This window comes from Peromyscus leucopus, chromosome 13 (genome assembly GCF_004664715.2).
Source record: "Peromyscus leucopus breed LL Stock chromosome 13, UCI_PerLeu_2.1, whole genome shotgun sequence".
Taxonomy (NCBI): domain Eukaryota; kingdom Metazoa; phylum Chordata; class Mammalia; order Rodentia; family Cricetidae; genus Peromyscus; species Peromyscus leucopus.
The window spans coordinates 31,480,432-31,489,930 of NC_051074.1; the positions used below are offsets into that span (position 1 = coordinate 31,480,432).

At 37.8% G+C, this 9,499-nt stretch overlaps 1 pseudogene; it reads right to left on the reverse strand.

The window, feature by feature from the left end:
- Positions 1 to 521: 521 nt before the first annotated feature.
- On the reverse strand, positions 522 to 1,395 carry LOC114703321 (annotated as a pseudogene).
- Between the last annotated feature and the right edge of the window lie 8,104 nt (positions 1,396 to 9,499).

Below are 9,499 nucleotides of genomic sequence, written 5' to 3' on the forward strand. Positions count from 1 at the left end.
AAGCAAATCTGATGCGATTATAATAAAAATTTGAGGTATTTGAACTGAGTAGGGATAATAACATGGCTATGAAACATTGCAACAGTTAAATAGCAATACAACCATAGCATTTTTTACATATACAAGTAAAATCCTCTGTGCCAGTGCTTCTCAACCTTCCTAATACTGCAGCTCTTTAACACAGTTCGTCATCTTGTAGTGACCCCTAATCATAAAATTATTTTCATTGCTACTTCATAACTGTAATTTTTCTACTGTTATGAATCATGTAATAGTCATGTAATGTTATGAATAATGTAAATATCTGTGTTTTCTGCTAATCTTGAGCAACCCCTGCCTGTGAAAGGGGCGTTCAACCCCCAAAAGCATCATGACCCAGAGGTTGAGGACCACTGCTCTATGCAAAGGAAATATACAAAATTTATGTGCAAACTTTTTATTAGTTTGTACTTATTGTGCATATATAGTTTTGGGTTCCATAAAATAATTTCCTCCAAGTATATCAAGCACACATATTTGGGAGGGGGTGCCAAAATTCTTTATTTGAAGAAATGGTACAAATTAAAGAACTTAAGTGGATGTTTTGGTGAAACGATAAAGGCAGCCCGACATGCATGCACGGCCTCAGTGACCAGTAAAGTCACTTGTGGCTTTGGGGAAGTCAGCTTAGCCCTCATCACCGTGTCTCAGGGTGTGCTTGTCAAAGAGATATTCTGCCAGGCCAGCTTCAGGGGCTCCCATCTTGCGGAGAGTGGTCACGTGGCCACCCAGTTCTTTGATGGATTTCACCTGCTCATTCAGGTAATGGGTCTCAATGAAGTCACACAAGTGGGGGTCATTTTTGTCAGTAGCCAGTTTGTGCAGTTCCAGTAGTGACTGATTCACACTCTTCTCCAAGTGCAGTGCACACTCCATCGCATTCAGCCCGTTCTCCCAGTCATCCCGGTCTGATGTCTTGATATCCTGCAAGAATATTTGGTCACCTCGTTAGTTCTGCAGCTTCATCGGTGTCTCGGCATGTTCCCTTTCCTCAAGAGATTGGTAGAGAAAGTATTTGGCAAAGTTCCTCAGAGCTATATCATCCCGGTCGAAGTAGCAAGACATAGACAGACGTAGGAGGCATACAGTTCCAGGTTGATCTGGCGGTTGATGGCAGCCTTCGAGTCCTGGTGGTAGTTCTGGCACACTTGCGAGGCAGACGGGGTGGTCGTGGCTGGAGCAGCTGAGCAACGAGGTTGCAAAGGGTTCTGGCTGGGAGCAGCCGGCTGGGGTCGGAGGGGTTGAGTCCTGGATTCCGTTCAAGCACTGTTGAAGCAGGAAACCTTGCGACTCTGGGTGAGAACATCTCTCAAGTACACATATTTTGACATATTGACCCATACATACTTTCCCTGACTTTTTTGTCTCTTTTCTCCCCCCAATCTCAATTCTGTTTTTATATCATAAACCAGAATTTATACATATATGTATACATGAGATATACATGTGTATGATATTATATATATGATTTTATGTACCAATAAAAAATATTCAGCAATAACTACAAATGGAAGAACTTGTATTATATTTCTCATTTTGAGTCTGGCTTATTTTACTTATAATGATCTTTAGTTGCATTAATTTTCTAACACATAACTAATCTCTTTTTATGGGTGACTAAAAATTCAAATGTATATACATATATTACATTGTTTTGTATACATTGATCTCTTGACAGACATCTAGCCCGGTTCCCCAATTTGTTTATAGAGCTTTGAGATAACAATGGTGTGAAAGTTTGTCTGTAATATGTTGACTAAAAACCTTTGGGTATTTTCCTAGAAATGGTATGACTAGGCCACATGGTAATTCTAGCTTTAAATTTCTTTCCAGGAAACATCATACTGATTTCCATTAATGATTTGACTAATTCTCATCCCTACCACCAGCTTATAAAGGGTTTCCTTCTCCTATATCCTCGCCAGCATATTTTATTATTTATTTTCTTTATGGCGAACATTCTGAGGGAGGAGAGATGGAATATCAGTGTAGTTTCAATTTACATTTTCTTCACACCTAAGGATAGTGAATATTTTTCATGTTCATTGGATGCCTGGATTTTATCTATCAAGAATTGTCTGATCAGCCGGGCGGTGGTGGCACACGCCTTTATTCCCAGCACTTGGGAGGCAGAGGCAGGTGGATCTCTGTGAGTTCAAGGCCAGCCTGGGCTACCAAGTGAGTTCCAGGAAAGGCGCAAAGCTACATAGAGAAACCCTGTCTCAAAAAACCAAAACCAAAAAAAAAAAAAAAAAAAAAAAGAATTGTCTGATCATTTTTAGTGCATTTATTAATTGGGTTGTTTATAATTTTGATAGTTTTTAAATATTTTTCGCATATTTGTCCTCTGTCAAATGTCCATTTAGCAAAGAACTTTCTCCCCATTCTTTAGACTATCTATTCACTCAATTTTTCATCTACTGTGCAGAGAAGCTTTTACATTTGTCAATTTTTGGTATTATGTCTTTGTCTATTAGAGTTCTTTTCAGAAAATCCTTATTTATATCAATATGTTCAATTATTTCCTGATTTTTTTCTTCTGACAATTTCAGAGTTTCAAATTTTTTATTCAGGTCTTTGTCCCATTTTGATTAGATTTTTTACATGTAGATATCATGCTAGAAATATGGATTTAGTTTCATTCTTATAGACATGGATATTCAGTTTGTCCACCACCATTTTCTAGAGACACTGTCTTTTCTCCAACGTATGTTTGGGGTATTTTTGATTAAAATTCAGGTGACCATAACTTTATTAACTGGATTTTTTGTCTTCTATTCAATTTACATTGTCTTGGTAAGAGGTACCATTGCTATGAAGAGACACCATGGTCACACAGACTCTTATAAAGGAAAACATTTAATTGGTACTGGCTTACAGGTTCAAAGGCTTAGTCCATTACCATCATGGCAGGAAGCATGGTGGCATGCAGGCAGACATGATGCTGGAGAAGGAGCCATGAGCTCTACATCTGGATCAGCAGGCAGTAGGGAGAGAGAGGGAGACACTGGGCCTGGATTGAGCTTCTAAAACCTCAAAGCCCACACCCAGTGACACACTTCCTCCAACAAGCCCCCCCCCACACACACTCTAAAAAAGCCACATGTCCTAATCTTTCACATAGCTTCACTCCCTTTGGGTAGCATTTTTTTTTTTTTTTTTTTTTTTGGTTTTTCGAGACAGGGTTTCTCTGTGTAGCTTTGCGCCTTTCCTGGAACTTGCTTTGGAGACCAGGCTGGCCTCGAACTCACAGAGATCTGCCTGCCTCTGCCTCCCGAGTGCTGGGATTAAGGGCGTGCGCCACCACTGCCCGGCCTTGGGTAGCATTTTTATTCAAACCATTTTATTCAGACATGCTTATTTTGTGCTAGTAATATGCTGGTTTTGTTACTAAGGCCTTGCAGTGTTTCTTGAAATCAGTTCCTATGATGCTCCTAGCATTCTTCTTTTGTCCAAGGTTGTTTTAGCTCTCTGGGGTCTTCTGTATTTCCATATTGATTAACAGAACTGTTTTCTTATTTCTGTGATGATGCCACTGAAGTTTTAGTAGGAATTTGACTGACTTGGTAGATAGATTTTGGTAACCCAAGCATTCTTGCCGTATCAATTCTACTAGTGTGTGAGCATTGGAAATCATTTCATCTTCCATGGTGTCTTCTTCTAATGTTTCTCTAGTGTCTTAAAATTTTTATTGTAGAGCTGTTTGATTACCTTGGCTCAGTTTATTCCTAACCAAGTGTTTTTCAACCTATTATAAATGGGATTGTTTCCCTGTTTTCCTTCTCAGCATGCTCATTGTTTCATAGAAAAGCTACTGACTTTTGTATGTTGATTTTGTGTCTTCCTACTGGGCTAAAAATGCATAGCACTTTTATGACAGTTTTTTTTTTTGACTCTTTAAGATTTTATGAGATCTTATTATCTACATTTTCTGTTTGTGTGTCCCTTACCACCTTCTCTTGTCTTATTGCTCTAGATAAGACTCCATGGATCATACTGAATTATAGTGGAGAATATAACCATCCTTGACTCATTCCTAATTTTCATGGAATGCTTTGAGTGTTTTATTAGTTAGCATAATATTGGCTAAAGGTTTTTCATATAGCTTTTATTATGTTGGTGGATATTTTTTTCTATTCTGATGTTCCAGTCACTGTTCTATTGATGTAAGTAGACACTAGGACCTAGGAGACTTTTATAAGAGAAGGCATTTAATTGAGGGCTCGCTTACAGGTTCAGAGGTCTAGTCCATTATCATCATGGCAAGAAGCAGGGCAGCATAAAGGCAGGTGCTGGAGCAATAGGAGAGAACTATATTCTGATCTATAGGGCAAAAGGCAGAGAGAGACTGGGCCTTGCATGAGCTTTTGAAATCTCAATATCCACCTGCAGCGACACATTTCCTCCTACAAGGACACATCTCCTAATTCTTCTAATCTTAACAGAGTTTCACTCCCTAGGGACTAAGCATTCAAATAGCTGAGCCTATGAGGGCCATTCTTACTCAATCCACTACATCTGAGTTTCTTCAAGTTTTTAATCATTCCTTTACACTGAACTTTGTCAAGAGCCTTTTTGGTATCTATTGAGATGATCACATGATCTCTGTTCCTGAGTTTATCTAGTAATGCAATATATTATATTCATTGATGAACTTATTTTGAACCACCCTTATATACCTAGAATTATCCCCATTTGGTCTTGGTGAGAGTTCTTTTTTATGTGTAGTTCAATTATGCTTGCAAGTATTTTATTAATTATTAATTTAATTAATTAGCAATTTTAATTTGCATTCATGTCTGTTAGGATGATTAGCCTATAATTTTCTTTTTCGTTGTGTTCTTATCTGGTTTTGGTATCAGGGTAAAACTGGTTTTATAATAAGAGTTTGGTGTCATTCTTTCCATTTCTGGTTTTGTTGAATAGTTTAAAGAGCATTAATTTTATTTTACTTTTTAAAGCAGGTACAATTTGGCAGTGATTCCATTTAAGCCTATGCTTTAGTTATTTGAGAGACCTTATATTATTACTTTAATCTTAGTGCTTAGTGTAAATATATTTAGTGGTTTATATTCTTAATTTCTGTAGACCCTATATGTCTAGCAAAGTATTCAATTTCACTTAAATTTTCCTGTTTATTGAGACATAGGTTTTCAAAGTATGCCATGCTGATCTCCTGAGTGTCACTGGTATATGCTGTGATGTCTCCCTTCTTATTTCAAATTTTCTTACTTTGAGAAAACAGACAACTCAATCTTTTTGTAGTTCTTTTCTTTTAAGTTTTGTCAGTCTTCTTTAAAGAAATGAATCTTCCTTTTTCATTGGGTTGTTATTATTTTAAGTTTTTATTTTATTAATTTCTGATCTGATCTTTATTATTTCTGCGCACTCAACAATTTTGCATTTAGTTTCTTCTTTCTCTAAGACATTGATATTCACAGTTACATTAATTACTGGGTAATTTTGGAATTTTAAAAATACTGGCATTTACAGCCATAAACTTCCTCTTAAAATCACTTTTATTAGTAGAACAGCAGGTTCTAGTATATTTTGTTTTCATTTTCATTTGATTCTAGGATAATTTTTAGTTTCTCTTCTGAAATTTTTGAAAATCTATTTTATTTGTTTTAATTATGTATATACATTTGTATCTGTGTGATGGTATATGCACATGAGTACTACTACTGGGAGCCAGAGGCATTGATTTCTTTGGAGCTGAAGTTACAGATAATTGTAAACTACATGATGTAGGTACTGGGAACTGAACTCAGCTCAGTTTGCTTATTTGTATGTTTTTGAGTTAGTCTTTATGTGTTCTAGGTTGGACTTGAACTTCCTTTGCAGTCACAGCTGGTCTTGAATGATCCCCCTGTCCCCACTTGTAGAATGGTCGGATTATAAGTGTGAACTCCATGTTCAACTTACTTTTGGTGTTATTGTCTTTTCTCCTAAGGGGGATTTTCAGAAGAAGACCACTTATGCAAATAGGTGCTTCATTTCCTTTACTATAATAGGTCTCCAGGATGATTAAAAATTGACTCTGTCATCCCAGATATTCCCTTACATTTTAACATGAGCATTAACAATTAATAGAGTTGTTTGTAGTTATTAATTTTAGGAATCTACATAATTTGCTCCCAATCTCAGTGAAAAAAAATTAGCATCCTTTCCTGGGGATGCAATGAGAAGGTATGTGCGGCTCAGTCACCTACATGACTTTTTTTACTCCCATACTAGGATCCCATGGTGGGATGATTTGAACTCCAGAATAGAAGAGCTGGAGAGTTATTGGACAAACTCTATCTTTGCATAGTTTTTATACGTGGTTTCTCCAGCATGACAGCCTAAAGATGGTTTTAACTCATTTGTATTTGTTCATGACCCCAAATATGGAAGGAGGGGGATGGGGGTAGTGGTGGTAGAGGAGAAGGAAGAAGGGAAGGAAAGGAAAGGAGAGGATAGAGGAGGGGAGGGGAAGGAAGGGAAGGGAAAGAAAGGGAAGGGAAGGGAAGAGAAAAAGAGAGAGTGAGTGAGAGAGAGAAAGAGAGAGAGAAGAAATTAGCAGAAACACCCCCCAAAATTACATATCATCTCTTCTGTGAAGCCCACTCATGTCAATAGTTGAAAGTTAGCTCCTCCATCTTGCTTATTTTCCACATTAATACTTTTTTAAAAATGCAATTATTGGATGCATTTTTCTAATTATTCTTTATCATTAAAAAATCCAAAGTCAGATATTGGGGTAAAAACCTGAATGATCAAAGAAGCTGAGAAGCCACTGGCCACTTCCTCTCTCTTCGATTCCTCAGTCCAAAAGGTCTGAGATCCTCTCTTAGCCCCACCTTACTACTTCCTCAGTCTTCCAATACTCCTATGGCTAATTTTGGTTAGCAAGTGGCTAGCTCTGCCCTCTGATTCAAAACAAAGTTAATTGCCAGAATGCAATCAAAATATCACACAACAACTCTTAATTTTTATACTAGGCTAAAAGATTTTTTTTTTTACTATGCATTATTCATTGGAATCAAAGCCAATGTATGTAAGTAAATTTTAGGAAAATTCAGGGGCAGTTTGATCCTAGAAGAAAAGGCAGTTTCAAATCACAGTCCTTCCTTGGTCTGCAATGAGATTCCGCCTACTATGAATGGAGCCCATGTGTAATGGTGGCACCACAATATAGTGCCACCTAGTGACAACATCACAGCTGCCCCAGTTTGTGAAATCTTAGCTATGAACTGTGACCAATAAGAAAATTGCCTAATGATGCCTTCCTTGGAATAAATCCAAAACATCACTAAGTTATGGAATGACAGTAATGCATTTTTAATTAAAAATTTTAAATATGAAGTAATGAGTTTCATTGTGACTTTTTCATACATACGTATCAGTATGGTTTTTATTCACCCTGACATTCTGTCTTATCTCTTACTTTTAAAGCATGTATTTGTGTGTGGGTATGTGTATCTGAGAATAGGTGCTTGTGGAATCCAGAGGAATCAGATCATCTGGAGCTAGAGTTACAGGTAGTTGTGGTGCTGGAGACTGAACTCAGATCCTCTACAGGAGTGATGTGTGCTCTGAACTGTGAACCATCTCTCCTGATTCCCCACTCTTACTGATGCCTTTTCTCCAAATTGTCCATATTCCTGTTTCCCTGGTTCTGGTAGGATGAAAGTTGGCTGACCACTGTGGAAACATCTCAGGATCTGCCATACCCACTCTCGAACCCAGTAGTTTCACTCCTAGAAATTTGTGCAACAGAAACAGATATATATGATGGTAGACTCAGCATCCTGTTGGAAAATGCAAGCTTCTCTATGCTTAACTCATGCTCTCTATCTAATCTCATGGCCTCAGTTACCTACCAAGAGGATAGAAAGGAGAGCAAGGGGATCTGTGCTGCATCTCACAGTAGTGACCTTAGAGGCCCCTGATAAGACTCCTTTACACAGCACTGATGTGCTGGGCTCACAATGTGTCGTTTGGGAGGCTTCACAAATTCGCTCTTTATTAGTAGTTCGCTTTCTGCCTTTGCGTGATGATACTCATAAGTATCCTTTGCAGGAGAAGTAGCATCCCTGTTTGCACTCACTGTAGAAACACAGTAGAGAATGTTATCCATCACATCAATATGCTCTGTGGAAAACTTCTCATGAGTTATCTTTTCTACATTTAACACCGGCAAGAGAGTTCTTCCCATTTAGACACTGGCAGGCTTCCTTCTCTCTAATGAGAACTGTGCCATTTATCATGTTGTCTCTTCTTTCTGCATGCCAGGGGTTTCAGAGCCAACTGTGAAACGTAACCATAGTGATGCAGCTAACCAGTCACTAAAGTCAGCACGCTATGCCTTTCTGTTTTTAATATTCCTAATTCATCATTCATGTTTATTAGCCCCCTGGTTCATAATTTGATATAAGGAATCACTTACAGATAAATTCAATACAAGATAAATGCAAATTGAAATTCTATTTTGCAATAAAGAACAAAGCCAAATTTTATTTTCCATTATGTTGAGTGATGAAACCACTTGTTTGATAAAATGCACGATTCCATTTCTAAAAATCTCCTCGCAGTGCCTTGGTGCAGTGGGAAGGGGCTTGGACCTGCCGAGGCTCAGTGTGCTGGGCTCTGCTGACTCCCCATGGGAGACCTCGATTTGGGGGATGTGGGGATACGGGGTGGCTTGGGAAAGAGAGCTGGGGGGTGGGAGGAGGGAGAAGGGGAGAATCTGTGGATAGGATGTGAAGTGAGGAGAAAATTTCTTAATAAAAATGGAAAAAAAAATCCTCCTTGCAGTGAAAAGCCATATACATTCAAGTAACAGATTAGTAGGTATCAGGGAATATGGCCATGGAGGGAAGATCTAGTATGAGTGAGATTATCAGGAGCTATCTTAGGGGATATAATCTTGATTTTAGGAGAGTTTTGAATGAAGTCTACACCTGATAAAATGACAATGGCACTCACATTAATATCCACTTTTGATTTCTATGCTGTATCATAATTGCATAAGATTTAACTACTCAGTAAATTTGGTAAAGGGACATGGTATATTCTAGATTTGTAAGTTCCAATAAGTCTTTAATTTTTTTACAAAATTAAGAAATATATAGAAAGCTATCACTGCACTTCCTGTGTCTACAGATGCATATCTTCCCTCTGGATTAATGTCTCCACCAGAAGGTTACCTTGGTTACAGTTGAGTAGTCATGAGGGAAACCATGGTGAACTATGCTCAGTTTCACTATAACACAAAACAGCTCTGACATGTCATTGACCAATGCCTTTGATATGGGAATTTCATTGTGTGGATATTACACCAGAAATAAAATTTACTTCACAATATTAGTTATTAGATACTACATATGAAATCAATTATTTATACTTACCTGCTTTAGAGAGGACTCTGAGTGTGATTTACTTAAAAAATATTAGTAAGTAGTGTGCAGTTTGGTTG